Source organism: Lontra canadensis, unplaced genomic scaffold (assembly GCF_010015895.1).
Source record: "Lontra canadensis isolate GAN:19392208 unplaced genomic scaffold, GSC_riverotter_1.0 scaffold92, whole genome shotgun sequence".
In the NCBI taxonomy this organism is placed as follows: Eukaryota; Metazoa; Chordata; class Mammalia; order Carnivora; family Mustelidae; genus Lontra; species Lontra canadensis.
Genome location: NW_022631086.1, coordinates 7,551,617 through 7,567,191, shown reverse-complemented (window position 1 = coordinate 7,567,191; position 15,575 = coordinate 7,551,617). Strand labels below are relative to the sequence as shown.

Sequence of the window (15,575 nt, the reverse complement as noted above, 5' to 3'; positions counted from 1 at the left end):
GGCCCCTACAGTTTCACATAAACAACGCCATGTGTGCCTCTCTCCACTTCTGACAAAAGGAAGAGTTTACATACTGTTAAAATGTGTGACTATACTGACTGGATAAGGAGCAAAAACTAGAACGTGCCATCCAAAATAAATTAATTTTATAGTACATTTCATTTTCATAAACTGTAGCTAAATGATGATCACGTTGTACATCCCCATCTACTTAATAAAGTGTGTGCTACATCCATCTTTCTGCCTAATTCAATGACATCCAATTCAGAAACATTTTTTTAAAAATTAAGCAAATGCCATTTCTTTTAACATGCTATTTTAAAGTTTGTCACACTGAGAAAATACCACCTCTCTCATTTTCTAGGACAAGCACAGGTGGGCCACTCTTCAGGAAAGAGAATTCCAGGACTTTCCAAACTTCCTCATAGCAAAAATTATTTGGTTGCTTGTTAACCACACAGCTCCCCGGGTGATTCTGACTCAGTGAGTGTGGAGGAGAGCCCGGGGACTTTGGCAATTACCTGAGTGGTTGTTCTCAGCAGGAAAGTGGCACCTGACCATGACTCGGCTCCTTCTCTGTTGCTGCTGCTCTAAACAACTTTGATTTTGTAGCAGCTGAGTAGTGATGTGTTCTCCAAGTATCAGATCGATCTGGTTGATAGTGTTGGTCAAATCTTCTATAACATACTGATTGTCTACCAGTTCTATCAATTACTTGGGGGGGGGTGTCTTAGAAGTCTCCAATAACTGCAGAATTTTTCTATTTCTCTCTTTACTTTTGTTAGTTTTTGCTTCATGCATTTTGAAACTTTTTCATCAAGCATATACACATTATTGATTTTTAGTCCTAATTTAAACCCCTTCGTTAATTGGTCCTTCACTATTATAAAATTTCCAGCGTTTTCTTTGGTAACATTCCTCGTCTTGAAGTCTTCTTTGTGTGATACTAATATAATCACGTTTCCTTACACTTACTGATTATACAGTACAACTTTTCCATCCTTTGATTTTCGACCTGTCTTTTGTATTTAAAGTGTGTCTCTTACATACAGCATATAGTTGAGTCTTTTTCCTTTATCCAATCTGACAATCTGCAGGTTTTAATAGAAGTCTGTATCCACTTAGAGTTAATGTAATTATTGTGCAACTGGGTATGTCTATGTTTGTTGCTGTAACTGGGTTTAAGTCTACCATCTTCCTATTTGTTTTCTAGGTGCACCATCTGTTTTTTTCGGTTTGTTGGTCCGGTTGGTTGGTTCCTCCATTCAAGCCTTCTTTTGAGATAATTAAATCTTTTTTAGTATTCCCTTTTAGTTCCTTTCTCGTCTTTTTAGTTATACCTCTTTATTTAGTCATTATTCTGAGATTACAATATATATAATAGAACACAGTCAACTTAGAGTTAATATTGTCACTTCACATAAAGTCTAAGAACCTATGAGTAAAATTCCATTCCCCTCCTCATTTTTGGTGCTATTATTGTCATATGTATTTTACATCTACATATATACACCCCATAATACAATGTCATAATTTTTGCTTTAACTAGAGGTCAGCAGACTGGCCCATGAATCAATGTTCATTTCTGTGAATAAAGATTATGTATTATCTCTGGCTGCTTTCTTGCTACAGTAGCAGAGAGCGGAGTGGTTGTGTCAAAGATTGTATGGCGTGCAAGTCTAAGCCTTTTACATCTGTAAGTAACACGGCTGAACACAGCTTTAAGTAGTCAGTTGCTTTTCAATGAATAAGGGAAGAAGAAAAAAGTGTTTTATATTGACTATATATTTAATATTTCCAGAGCTTCTCCTTCCCCCCTGTAGATTGAATTTCCATCTTATGTCTTTCCCTTTAACCTAAAGAACATCCTTTAGCATTTCTCATAGTGTAGAGCTGCTGGTGACATCTTTCATCCTTCTGAAAATGCCTTTTTCTTTCCCACTTTCATTTCTGAAGAGTGTTTTTGCTGGATATGGAATTCTAGGATAACAGTTTTGTTTTCGTTCTTTTTTTTCCTTCATGTCACTGCATTATTTTTGACCTCTCCTATTCCACAGAAGAAGCTGACCATCATCTACATTGTTATTTCTCCATATGCCATACATCTTCTTTCTGTGGCTGCTTTTGAAGTTTTCTCTTTATCTCTAGGTTCCAACAGTTTGATTCTGATAGGTCTAGGTGTGGTTCTCTTTTTTATAAACCCTGTTTGGGGTTCCCTGAGCTACCTGGATCTATAGACACATATTTATCATCAAATATGCAGGACTAAGGCCATTATATCTTTGCATAATTTTTCTGCCATTTTCTCATCCTTTCCCACTGGCATTCTGACTACTTGTATTTAGGCTGCTTGAAATTGTCCTACATGTCCCTAAAGCTCGGCTTATTTTTCTTAAATATGTTTTTCTATTTATTCCTTAGATTTGATCATTTCTATTGATCTATTTTCAGATTCATGAACTCTTCTGCAGTCTCCTGTTAAGTAGTGAAATTTTCATTTTATATATTGTATCTTTTAGTTTTAGGATTTCCATTTGGTTCTTTAGCATCATCCATTTTTCTGCAGCTTCCACTTATGTTCATTCAGGATCGTGTTTTCCTCTAAGTCCAGCTAATTTTGTATTAGCTGCTCAAAGGCCTTATCTTCAACATCTCACCTAGTATCAACATTCAACATCAACATCTACATCAATTTCAAGTGTTTTTATTGACTGCTTTTTTTCTTAATCCTGGGTCACATTTCTCTGCTTCTTTACACGTCTACTAATTTTTTTTGAATGGTAGACATTGTAAACGATACATTGCAGGGAGTTTGAATTATGTCATCTTCTTTTAGAAGATGTTTGTGTCTTATCCTGGCAGGAATTTAAATTACTACTTTTATGTTTTTATCAGGATAGGCTAGTATTATTGTCTGTTAGGAAGGAATCTAATCTGGATTTGAACTTAGTCCAGAGCTATCATTCTTACTCTATGACATAGTTCTTACTCCCTAGGCATAGACTTTCTAGGTCTCCCTTGAATGGCCAAGGGTCCATTGACTTCCATCTATTCAGGTCAGGCCAGAACCCCAACATCTCCTATAATGTTTAGCTCCAAGTATTACTGTCCTTCTCCTGGTTTCAGAGCAGGCAATCTCTCTTAAGCCTTATGGATCCTTGCCTTGGACAGGCACAGCCTAATTCTTGGTTAAGGATTCACACAACAAATCCCCACACAAAATTCTGTCCCCAGGATCTTACAACACTCCCTCTTCTCTGGTACCATGTTCTGTAAATCTTAGCTGCTTCGGCAGCCCAGAATGCCAGTGTCTGCCTCCTTGTCGCAGTAAGGCTGCTGCTCACCTTGGGTTCCACCACTCTCTACAGCTGCAGACAGAAAACTAGGGTCACCGTGAAATGCATGTTGTGTGTTTCCCTTATCTCAAGATTGCAGTCCTGCAAAGTCTGTTATTCAACATCTCAAAACAGTTGACTCATATACTCTGCTTATTATTTATAGTTGTTTTCAGCAGAAGAACAAGCCTGTTATGAGTTTCTCTACAATGGCTAGAAGTGGAAGTTCAGCAGATATAAGGATTAGGGTTCAGAAACAGTGATTCTCAATCATGGATGCACACTAGAACACCCTCGTGATTTTTTTTTCTTTTTAAAAAAATAATCTCTATGACCAACGTGGGGCTCACCATTCCAAGATCAAGAGTTGCATGCTCTACTAACTGAACCAGCCAGGCACCCCGGATTTTTCTTTGTTAATCCTAGTGCCCCAGGGGACTTTCTACAAGTTCTCCAGATGACCTGAAGGTACAGCCATGGTTGAGAAGCCATCTAAAGCACATCACAGTGTTTCAACTCTGGCTTCTCACTTTCATAAATTGTAGGCTTCTTTTTCTTACTTTGTGCAAAGTAAATCCTCTCAAACACTCTGGTTTCCTTGAATAAGACCATGAAGAGGGTTTTGACAGCAACCTTTATAGCACAAGGACAGCTAAGGACTATCCTTTAGAAGACTTGCTTGGTCAGCAGCTTCTAGGAACTATGTTTCCCAGCCACGCTGACTTGATTAATAATTTACCATCATCATGACTGTTACTCTATTTTGGAAGGTGATTTGTTTAAACTACACCATAAGCACATGTTTTAACACAACATCAACATATGATTACTGATTGTTGTGGAGATTCTTTACACCCGAGACTGCTCCAATAGAACCAAGCCAGCACCCTGAATTTGTCTATTAGAAAGCCTGTTAACTATAGAACAAAACTGGGTTGAAGCTGTCAGCCAGGCCAATTCCCATGAATCCTAGTCACTAGCTGTGGGAGGAGGGTAGCCCTCAGGGGATGGGGAAAGTACCTAGAGAATGAAAGCAACTTCAGAAACCTACCTAGAGTAGAGGTCACCACATTTTTTCTCTCATATCCTTATTTGGGGTTTTCTAAAATAATGTTTTTATTTTGTTAATGGTACAAAAACATGTTTTATCTTCCTTAAGAATATTAATAGTATATGTAATACTAATAATATTTTGGAGAGAGCATCGTAATTTTGAATGTTTCATAATTTTTAAAAATACTGGTTTAATACTTTATGATACAGCAATTTGAAGGTGTGGTTTTAAGTTCATTTTATTTTATTACTTGCATTTGATGAATGCCTTAGCTCAAAAAGTATCTCAAAAAGATGAAGAGAACCAAATTGAAGATATTATTAACTATGTTCAATGTACAATATTCATGTATCAATCTTATTCACTAATTACACAAAGGTTTCTTGTTGAAATTCTGCTAATAAATGCTCATCCTCTCTCATACCCATCAGTTGGTCTTGCAAACGAATCAGAGGGTGTTCCACTTTTATAATTTTAGCAAGTGGTTTGAAAGCCTGAGAATTTCTTTTGGAACATTTTAAACAGGTTAGAAATTTCTGTTTCCCGCTTCCAAAATGGGAAAACATGAAAATTTAAAAAAGTGTCACACATCGTTTTTAATAACAAAACCACAATAATGACAGAAATAGTTCCAAACATGTGTTTTTATTTTTTTTTAAAGATTTTATTTTTATTTATTTGAGAGAGAGACAGTGAGAGAGAGCATGAGCAAGGGGAAGGTCAGAGGGAGAAGCAGACTCCCCATGGAGCTGGGAGCCCCATGCGGGACTCGATCCCGGGACTCCGGGATCATGACCTGAGCCGAAGGCAGTCGTCGTCCAACCAACTGAGCCACCCAGGCGTCCCCAAACATGTGTTTTCAAAAGGCACTCTCTAAACTTTCTTCTAAAAAGCAATTACCCTGGGTGGCTTGAGCATCTGCCTTTGTCTTGGGTCATAATCTCAGGGTCCTGGGATTGAGCCCTGTATCAGGCTCCCTGCTGAGTCCTTCTCTCCTGCGCTTGTGCTCTCTCTTGCTATCTCTCTCTCTCAAATAAATAAAATCTTTTTAAAAAAAATTTTTTTAAGTAATTACTGGCATGCTCAACATTAAAATATCTCCTTTAACCATAAAGGATCAGATTAAACCTTTTTTTGTTTTGGTTTTCAAAAATAGCCCTCAGGAATTATATCTTGGAGAACAATTTGCCACGTCAGTAAACATTAGGAAATTTGGAATACTGTCTCTTTACCTAAAAAAGTTGTGTGATTCATCTTGAATTTCCATAACTCTTTTATGAGAGCTAACAAGCATCTATGTGGTACAACAGATTTTCGCAGTTATTTCCTAGGTCATCAAAAATTACTGCAGATTACCCAGGTTAGATTTTTTTTTTTTTTGCTTATACATCTTTATTGAGGTATAATTGACATACAATAAGCAGCACATAATTAAGGTTGTACAATTTGAGGTTGAGCACATGTATATGTCGACAATCAAATTGATAAACACATCCATCACCCTCAAAAGGTTTCTCCCACCCCTTGTAATCCTTACCCGTTCCCCATTCTCAGACAACCATTGATCTGCTTTCTGTCTCTGCAGATGTGTTTGCATCATCTAAAATTTTATAGACATTGAGACACACAGTATATACTTTTGTTTGTTTGGCTTCTCTTACTCATCGTACTTATGTCAGGGTTCATCCATATTGTCGTATGTTCAGGAGTTGATTTTTCTATCTGGGAGCACTGCTGGATTACATAACTACCTCTAAATTCACGTACCTGTTCACCAGCTGTTGGACTATGACCTCATGGTCCAAACCTTACTTGAGATGGGAGCTTCTGATTTCTGTCAAATGAGTCATTCAAGATAGGAATGATAACTTATTTCCTCTTAGGTGTTGGGGGAATACCGACATCTAGGAAATGGGGTGGGAGGGAGATAGGCCAATATGTAGGGCTGATGTCAAGTGTGGCGTAATATTTCTACAGACTCCCCACTTGAGCAGAATGGGACCGAGAGGCCTGGAGGTAGGTTCCCACATGAAGGAGAGCATTCTCTGGGAAGAGAAGAGCCATCTTTGAATTCATCACTGATACTCAAGCTCAGGTACAAATTTCTCTGGTCTTTGGCGAAGCCGAGCTTTTATGTCTTCGAAAACATCTTTATACCCTGAAGGGGGAAGAAAAGCGTGTGTGTGACAAAAAATGTGAGGTCTTGCTTTAAGAGATTCTTATCGAGAAATGGCTGTCTGGCAAAGTTCACATGAAAAGGCCTGTACTTGATTTCGCATGACCTATCATAGAATAACCTCTGGGCCCCAAGGAATGGACCCAGGACCAGTTCATAATTCAAATGGGTAATTTGATGCAGCTATTTAATGGTCTACCACAATAAAGAGTAATCCTAAGAGCTCTGAAGCTATTTCTAGCGCTGATCCTTACCCTAGATGGCACAACCAACTACAGCTATATGGTTCCTATGGAAAAAGCATACCTGGAAGAGGGCAGTCTCTCCATTTGCTGTAACCCCTCTGCCCCGAGATGGATCTCCTTACCAGAAGTCTGGTGGGTCAGCCCCAGAAGTTCTCCTTTCCCTGGGCAAAGACAGAGCCAACTAATTAATGCACACTCTCACAACCTAGACCTCCTGGCCATGCTCTGCCCTGGGGGAGGGGGAAGAAATGAAGAGGGAAAGGCTTCAAATGAGCTGAAATGCACATTTAGTCATCTTCCAGCCCTGTTTCTTTCTGTAGACCAAGAATTTAATTGAAGAAGAATTCTAATGCTAAGTATTTATTTCAGAGCTACTACCATTGTGCCTATGCAGAAGTGGCTGGGTGGGGACACAGAACAGGGGGGTCAGGGATGACAGCATAGCCCAGCCGTTTCCAACCCCCACTTGAGCCACAACAGCCTTCTCCCGGTATGCACAGATTGTGCGTCTGAAACATCTAAGGAGAGGTTCTCAGTCTCAGACTATCTTCAAGTTCCCATAAAACAACAAACCCCCACCCCGAGTTGGGCTGGAGGACCTCCTAAGTCCCTTTCCATGAACCTTCTGTGATGTGTCCAGAAGAGACTTGGAGACCCTGGAAACAATTCTGTAAAGACATTCTTTTTAAGGGTGTTTTTCAACATTCGTTCCATTTCTACCTTTAAATCCACATACAGAATATACCGTCCCACTTGCCTCCCCGCTTCATACATGCACATTGTGGCCACTGGAACCTCTGGCTACCTTCTCAGCTGAGGGCTGTGGGCTATCTTGCTCACCTGGGCGTCCCTGGAGCCTGATGCAGCGCCTGGCACCCAGGAGGAAGCCAGGAAAACGTTACTGAATGACTGACGAAATTCACTGGACAGGGCACCTGGCTGGCTCAGTCAGAGGAGCATGTGCCTCTTGATCTTGAGGTCAAGGTCATGAGTCCACGCCCCACATTGGGTTCAGAGATTACTTAAATAAATGAAACTTAAAAAAAAGTTCACTGGATGGATGGATGGATGGATGGATGGACAGTGTCTCATCAGGAGGTGCTATGATGCAGGAGGACAGCATGGCCCTTTGGCAGGCAGGAAAGGAGAACTGCTAGAATCCAATGAAAAAGGAAGGAGAGAGACTGAGCGCAACTGCCCCACGGCAATTACTCAGGGGTCTGGCCTGGGGAACGCCGCTCTAAAACTTGCGGTTTCTCACACCAAGCCCTGTTCTCTGCTAGTCTGAGGGATTCCCTGTGTCTCCATCTTTCAGGGATCAGGTAAATTACCCTCCAGAACCTCCAGGCTCCACATGGGCAGAATCTTTGTTTTGAGAAGCTTCTATGTTTTTTCCATATATTCATTATGAATACACCGTATTTCGGGGCAGCTAGGTGGCTCCATTGGTTATGCAGCTGCCTTCAGCTTAAGTCATGATCCCAGGGTCCTGGGGTTGAGTCCTGAGTTGGACTCCCTGCTCAGTGGGGAGCCTTTTTCTTCCTTTCCCTCTCACTCTACCCCTCCCGGTGTTTGTGCACTTGCTCTCTCTCTCTCTGACAAATAAATAAATAAAATATTTAAAAAAAAATAAAAAATTTTTAAAAATGGATACACCATATGTCAAGTGCCTAGAACAGGGTCTGTCTCTGTTAGGTAGATACCCACTGTGTGTTTACTGAATAAATGAATAATGTCAGAATGAGAAACTCTAAGTCTGTGATGAGAGCCATTACTTTCTGACCAACCCAGGATTTCTTGTGGCGCAGAGTGGTTGCAAACTTTGAAAACAAAAGGCTTTAGTGTGACTTAAGTCAATTAATGGCTGCAAACAGCTCTACAAAGAAAGGCGCTAGAGTGGTTGGACCAGCTGCTGGGGCCCCAGGCCCAACTTCGCCCCTTAGGAGGGAGCCCTGTGTTTGTGGGCCTCTGGGGGCCTCTGTCCCCACCACCATGCCTGCTCAATGACAGCACCTTCCACGCAGGCTTTGCATGAAGATGAAAGACGTAAACTGCTAGCAAGCGCTTAGAAAAGAGCCTGGAGCCTCCCACAAACCCTAATGCCACATGTACTAGTGTTTGCTGGGGGCCCTTGAACTGGCTGAAGGCGGATGCCATTATCAGGTGAAAGAAGTATGTTGGATTCTCCCCCACTCCCATTCCCATGGCCAGAGCCCCAGGTGGCATCTCGGTGAGATGTGACTCCCGTGTCCCAGCCTGTAGTCCTCGGGGTCGTGTCGTGGTCCACGTGAGGGGTCTGGGACATGAGTCCATCACTGCCATATTCAGCCGCCAGCCAGTTCAGACTGCCAGGAGGTAACACCCCACAGAAAAGAACACAAAGGAGAAAGGAATGTGATTCATTTGGACGACACTCAGTATAGACAACTGAGGGAGAGGCCAGCTTGCTCCTCAAGGGCAAGGGAACACACCTGCCAAGGCAGCCTCGCTGAGCACGCGGCGCTAACCTTCATCTGTTACAGGCGTTATCGAGGAAAGGAGCCGGGAGGCCGCGTGCCAGCTTCAGTGAGCAGCTGGTCGTTCCATATTAGCAATGGGTTTGCCTTCTTAAGTGGAATTTTCCGTGAGACTCCCTGACAATGTTTTATATCAAATAAGTTACTAATTGAGCCAAAAAGTCAAGGCTGCGAGGGGGCGATCACGTAAGAAAGGGCACGTGGAAGGGCCAGAGGCCCAGTTTAAGACAGTATGACATCCTAAACTGCGGTTCCGAAAATGCAGCTTCAAGTCCTAACACACAGTCACACCCCTACGGACATGGGTAAGCTCCGGAACTCGGAATTCAAGAGAAGTTAGCCGTTCTTGGCCCTTATTTAATTGCTACATCTGAGGAGAACCAACCCAACCACGAAGAGGCAACACCCTCGATTTCCATTCCGAGGAACTTTCCAGGGCCCTAAATTCAAACAGCTGGAATTACCATCCACTCGGGCTTTGAGAACGGGCGCTCAGCTCCTCCTAGGAAATGTGCGGCTTGATTCCACAGGCGGGACATGGTGTTCCGGGCCCCATTCGTTCTCCACATAAACAGTCTTTTTTGAGAGTTGTGTGTTTCGAATTCACCGCTGACACAGGTGCCAGCAAATGCATCCTGTCATGCATCTGTCATACACGTCCTCTGAGCGTGCAGAGGAGGGGAACAGAAGCCTTGTCACCAAACAGCCTTGCCCCTGCAGTTCCAAATTCCAAACAACAAAACCGGTGGTGGGAAAACCTCACCAAACTCCATTTTAAACGTCCGAAATTCAGAAGAAGAGACTCAGTCCAGGAAGAGGAAGTGATTAAAATAAATGACAGAGGGACGCCTACGTGGCTTAGTCGGTTAAAAGTCTGCCTTCGGCTCAGATCAGGTCCTGGGATCGAGTGCCCCTTCGGGCTCCTTGCTCAACGGGGAGCCAGCTTCTCCCCCTTCGTGCTCTCTCTCTGTCCCTGACAAATAAATAATTAAAATCTTGAAAAATAATAAAATAAAATAAATGACAGAAAAGTAAAAATGTAGGGGCTCAGAGAGTAGGGGACAAAGAAGCCGGCAGCATATTTGCACAGAGAAGGGAGGCCCCTGCACGGTTTCCTAAATTCTGCTCCCATGGAGAAAGTGATGGGAAACTAGTCCCTAGAACTTCGAACAACTACAAATCCTTTAAATGGAAGAGAATATCTTTGCAGAGTGAAGCCTAGACTCTCGGGCATCCATGCCTTCAGAACTCTCAGGCTTCCCAGCTAGGTCCCAAACAGGAGGCAGGAAGCATACACACACACACACACACACACACACACTGGCATTCAAACACACCCGGTACCTATTTGCTCCTCTGTTGTCTAAATTAAATGTCTTGGCCTTGAGCCACCAACCTGGCAGAGAATCCCACCTGAGCTGTGCTTTGGGGATTCTCCTCCCTACACTCCTCTGGGCACATGTAGGAGGCCCCCGGGCCTGCACAGTCCAGAGCACTGGAAAGGGCCACGTGGGCCTCACGAAGGCCGGGGCACCCTCCTTCCTTGTTGAGCGTCAGCATAAGGATCCCAGCCAAGGGTCCAGGTCGGACTGGCAACTCTTCCAGGACACACAACTCAGGGGACCCATCCCAGACACTGTGGGCATGCAGGGCACAGTTCCAGAGACTCCTATGGCCCTAAACTCAAGCCCTGCCCCCACCCTCACCACTCCCCTCTTCCTGTCCAAGAAGCAGTCTCCCTCCTCTATACTTGTGGTAGAAGAGGTGTGAGAGCGATTTCAGCCTCCTAACTACGCTTCCTCAGCTAGAGAGGATAAAGAGATCTTAAAAACTTGGTGCCCACAGGCAAAATTTTGAACTGTTTTGTCCCCACTGTGTTTATTTCCTTGTGTTATCTGCCAACACTTTAAAAAGTCTAGAATTCTCATGTAGAAATCCAGCTCCCTTCTATTCAAAGATCAGATGCTCTGGAAATGCCAGGTGCACACTCCCACCTGCCATGAGTGGCTAGAGCTGATGAATGGCTTGTCCCGGGACAAGTGTTCTCTGCTTTGTCACAATCCCCACCACTCCCTATTCTGCACTGGGTCCACTTCACAAACTTGCATTACCTACTTGTGAGACCTGAATTTTACACTTTGGATCTAGACCACAGGACATAAATGTTTGGCTGCCTTTCTAAGAACAAGAAAAGAAACAATTACATATTGCATTTGGGAATGAGAAAAGATTCGGATCTCCCAGAAAGACAAGACAAAACACAATGTTTCAATGGCTTATCCTGTCATTTACCTATGACAGAACTCTGATGGCAAAGCACAGAAGCTTAATGTCAGCAACCACACACTTTCCAATCATACTCGCTTGCAACAACTAATTTGTCCACATTTTAAAGAAAAGAATCATTCTGATACTTGTTAGAGTGGGGAGGCAGACCTTCTTCAGGACTGTCTCAGGAGGTCTTCCAATGGGCTTTTTCAGTAGATACAACAAAAGTGGGGATTTGTAGCCAAGGAGTTGGTGGGTGTCAGTGGCAGGAAAGTTGACTAGGTGGAAACATCAGCAGTGAGGGGGATTGGGTTGAAACAAGCCTACAGGATCTTTGCTGAAGGCAGGCCAGGTGAGCAGGTATCCATTGTCTGGGGGCTGGAGGGGGAAGAATTTGGTCAGACATGGAGGCCATCACACATCCCGGAGGCAGGGGGTTCTGGGTAAGCTAACTTAAGGCGGCGGACCCAAAGGCCAGGCCTACTTGAAAGAGTCAGAGGAGCCAGACTAGAGTCTGGTCCTTGTCACACACACCCTCTCACAAATAGTCCTCTCCCTGGAAGACCAGAAGGACTGTCACCAGCTGGCAATGTTATTAAAATGCCAGCCGTTTTCCTCCGCAACTCAAGGAGCCATGACTCAAGAGAAGACAGGAGAGTGTGAAAAGAAGGGCAAATTCCCAAAAGAAGAGGGTGGGGTCTGTGAAAGGCAGCACTAGACGTGACCAACACTGGGGTACCTGACTGGCTCAATCAGTAGAGTATGGGACTCTTGATCTTGGAGTCATGAGTTCAAGCCCCACCTTTTTGCTTAAAAGGAAAAAAAAAAATTTTCTTTTAAATTTTTAAACAAGTGACCAACATTAACTTTTTATCCCACAGCAGAAAGAGAATAGCTAGCCTCAAAATGACAGGGGACGCAGGCTGGGCACTGCCACTGTCTACCAAGAATATGCAACCCACACAAGTATGATACCACAACACAACAACTCAAGGCAGGACATTGTGTCACACATTACAGAAAAATATTAGAATGCATGAAATTAAAAGGTCACTGGGTAATCTCCCAACACCTAATTCCCTTAAGCAGTATGACACAGTCCTAGAAGTTCTTGGGAGTGAATTTCCCAATGTCCCTGAATCTCAAGGAAGACTTGGAAGAGGAACAGGCCTCCGTCCCCTGGGCAGCCGGACCACCGGTTGTAACCCAGAACGGAGCTCACCCCAGTGCACTGATACAGCGAGCAACATACCAGACCACAACCAGCCTTGTCTGTTCCTTTTCTCAGACAGGGTCGCAGTAACCAGCGCTCTGCATCTCCTAGAAAACTGCCATCTATGCACTGAAAACATTCTCCGGGGACGCATTCTGAGAGCAATGCATTTTTGCCTTTGAAACATCTTTCAAATTTACAAAGCTCATCTCCCAGACCCTGGAGCTGAAGCACTCGTCTTTAGAAAGCAGCCATTCTTGACAAAAGGAGCTCACACAAAGATGGACAGCGATCTAACTTCTAAAATCCCACCCCATCCTCCCTTGGCTAGCCCAAGGCTTTCTCCATCCACCTTCTTCACTTCTAAACTGCAAGCTACAATTTTTGGCCTGAGCATTTTGGAGAGCATGATTCATCACGAAGTCAGGAAATGGAAAAACATGATTTATTTTCTCAACATCCCCCCTCCTCACCAGGGTTACCTGAGTTTCTAAGGGTGAAGATATACTCAAATTTTTCCTGAGGGGCTAAATATGCAAGAAACTCAAAATCAGAAGTCTCGATAATAAAAAATGACTGAAGAAGAGCTTTTCTCTCTTCAATCCTCAGAGCCCTCTTACCCTCAAAGAAGTTCACAGAGCTGGAAAGATACAGGAGACAACAGAGGTTAAGGAAAATCTAGGGCCGAAACAAAGAAGTGGAAAGCGTCAGCACAATGTTCTTGAATGCGAAACCAAGCCCTGATGAATCAAATACTTTGTGAATCCCCAAATCAATCTTCTCTTTTTCATCAAAAAGAAAATGTCTACAGTCCAACCTGTTATCCAGCACGTATAAAATAGAATTGAAAATGTAAATTCAAAAATATGTCACACCCGACTGAAGCAATCAAACCTGTAGAGAAGTGAAAGTTACTGAAATAGCCTTCCCTCATTCTTTGTTTAAATATTTGTTGCTGTTGGCTCAGAACTGAGCCAGAGAAAGGATGTACAAGAAGGGGGGCGGGGTGCCCCCTGACCGTGGGAGCCTGAGAACAATGAGGGGCCTGGAGTTTGGGGCTTAGGCCAGGGGTACAGCTGCCCCCCCCACCCCCCCCCTCCCCCCCCCCCCCCCCCAATCCGCAGCTGCCCCACCTGCCACCTACAAAGCTCCTTCCCGAGTCAAAGGCCCTTAGGGAGGTCACTTTTGAGGCGCCTGGGTGGCTCAGTTGGTTAAGTGACTGCCTTCAGCTGGGGTCATGATGCCAGGGGTCCTGGGATGGAGCCCCTCGTTTTTCTCCCTGCTCTGCGGGGAGCCTACTTCTCCCTCAACCTCTGTCTGCCACTCCCCCTGCTAGTGCTCTCTTTCTTTGTCAAATAAATAAATAAAACAACAAAAAAAGGGGGGGGGAAGGTCACTCTGGGTGGGGTTGGTTAGAAACTCGAAGCCTTCCCCCGCGCAACGGCTGCGGAGTCCTTTTAGATGTTAATTTTATGATTCACTCAAAGGCCTTCCAAAGAAAAAGGTTTTTAAGCAAGGAAGGAATCCGAGGAGTTTGAAAGCCTTGGCAAGCTGATTCAGATCTGCTCTGGAAAGGTAGGAAAGCATGCTGCCGAACTGGTCTGGCGTGGAACTGAAACCACACCGAGGAGAAAATGAGCCACTCGGGGAGGCGGCCCTTCCAGAAGGGAGCTCCGCCGGGGGCCCGGTTCCCAGCGGGGATCCTTTATCTCCAGAGAGTCCTTCCTTGTCCTGGGAGACGAACCACCAACGGAAAACTCCTATATTTAAATAGTTAAGATTCATAGCAACGCAGAATTTCCAACGACTGAATTTAATGTAGTAAAGTTTCAACGAAAAACTTTTTCACCAGTCTTGGCCAAGGCTCAGAGTTTCGGATTTTTAACTTTGACTTTGAACCGCGCCGTGGAATTTTCTTTCCACTTGGAAGACTGACGTACGTGTTCAGCAGGTATTTGGGGGTGAAGGGGCCCACCGCGCACCGCAGAGCCCCCAGCACCGCCCGCTCACCGACAGCCCGGGCGCATCTTCCCGTGGGAGGACAGAAAGGGTCCTGCTGTGTCCCGTCCCCACACCCCCCCGCAGCCCACGGCCCCCCACTGGCCGGCCCTACAAAGGCACAGAGGGGCTTACGTGCTTTTCCTCTCCCCACCTCGCCTTTTTTTTTTTTTTTTTTGGTTAATTAAACATTTCAAACACACACAAAGGCATGAAAGGTAATGCAATCAACCCCTTCTATCCACCACCCCACACAGCTTAAGGAATAAAACATTCCAAAACAAGCTCCCAGGGTAACTCTAACCTTCGCCTAATGCTCCCTCCCTTCGCGAAGCAGCTCTTGAATTGAATTTGGCAGAGTCCCCGTCTACATCATCGACCTGAGTGGCCCAAAACGCTGTGTCCGCACCATGCGGGCAACCCGGTCTCGCGCTCTGCCGCGGAAGAGCACGGGCACAAGACGGCTGGGGCGACCTGCGGCTGCCTGGAACCTGGCTGGGCACCGAAAGGCACAGTTCAGAGCTGCTCGGGTTCTCCGATCCCCTGGGTGTGCTGTGCAGGGGCCTGTGAAGAGGGAAGTCCCAGCAGGTCCCAGTCCCAGCAGGTCCCTGTCCCAGCGCTGAAGTCCCTGTGCAGAGAGCGGCCAGCCCCGTCCAGTTGGTCCCAGGCGCTGACTGGGGAGGTAAACAATTTTAAGGAAGGGGAACCAACGGGCAGGGACTCCTAGATGGAGGGACCTGGGACAGGGGCCCCACTTGCCCCAGTCCAAG

General features: G+C 44.5%; 1 long non-coding RNA gene across 1 annotated transcript; it reads right to left on the bottom strand.

Annotated features, from left to right (window-relative positions):
- Positions 1-7,427: 7,427 nt before the first annotated feature.
- On the bottom strand, positions 7,428-15,237 carry LOC116854524. Its single transcript, XR_004380177.1, has 3 exons — positions 15,110-15,237; positions 13,428-13,485; positions 7,428-7,478 (listed from the first exon to the last, which is right to left on the bottom strand). It is a non-coding gene; the product is annotated as an uncharacterized LOC116854524 (long non-coding RNA).
- Positions 15,238-15,575: the final 338 nt, after the last annotated feature.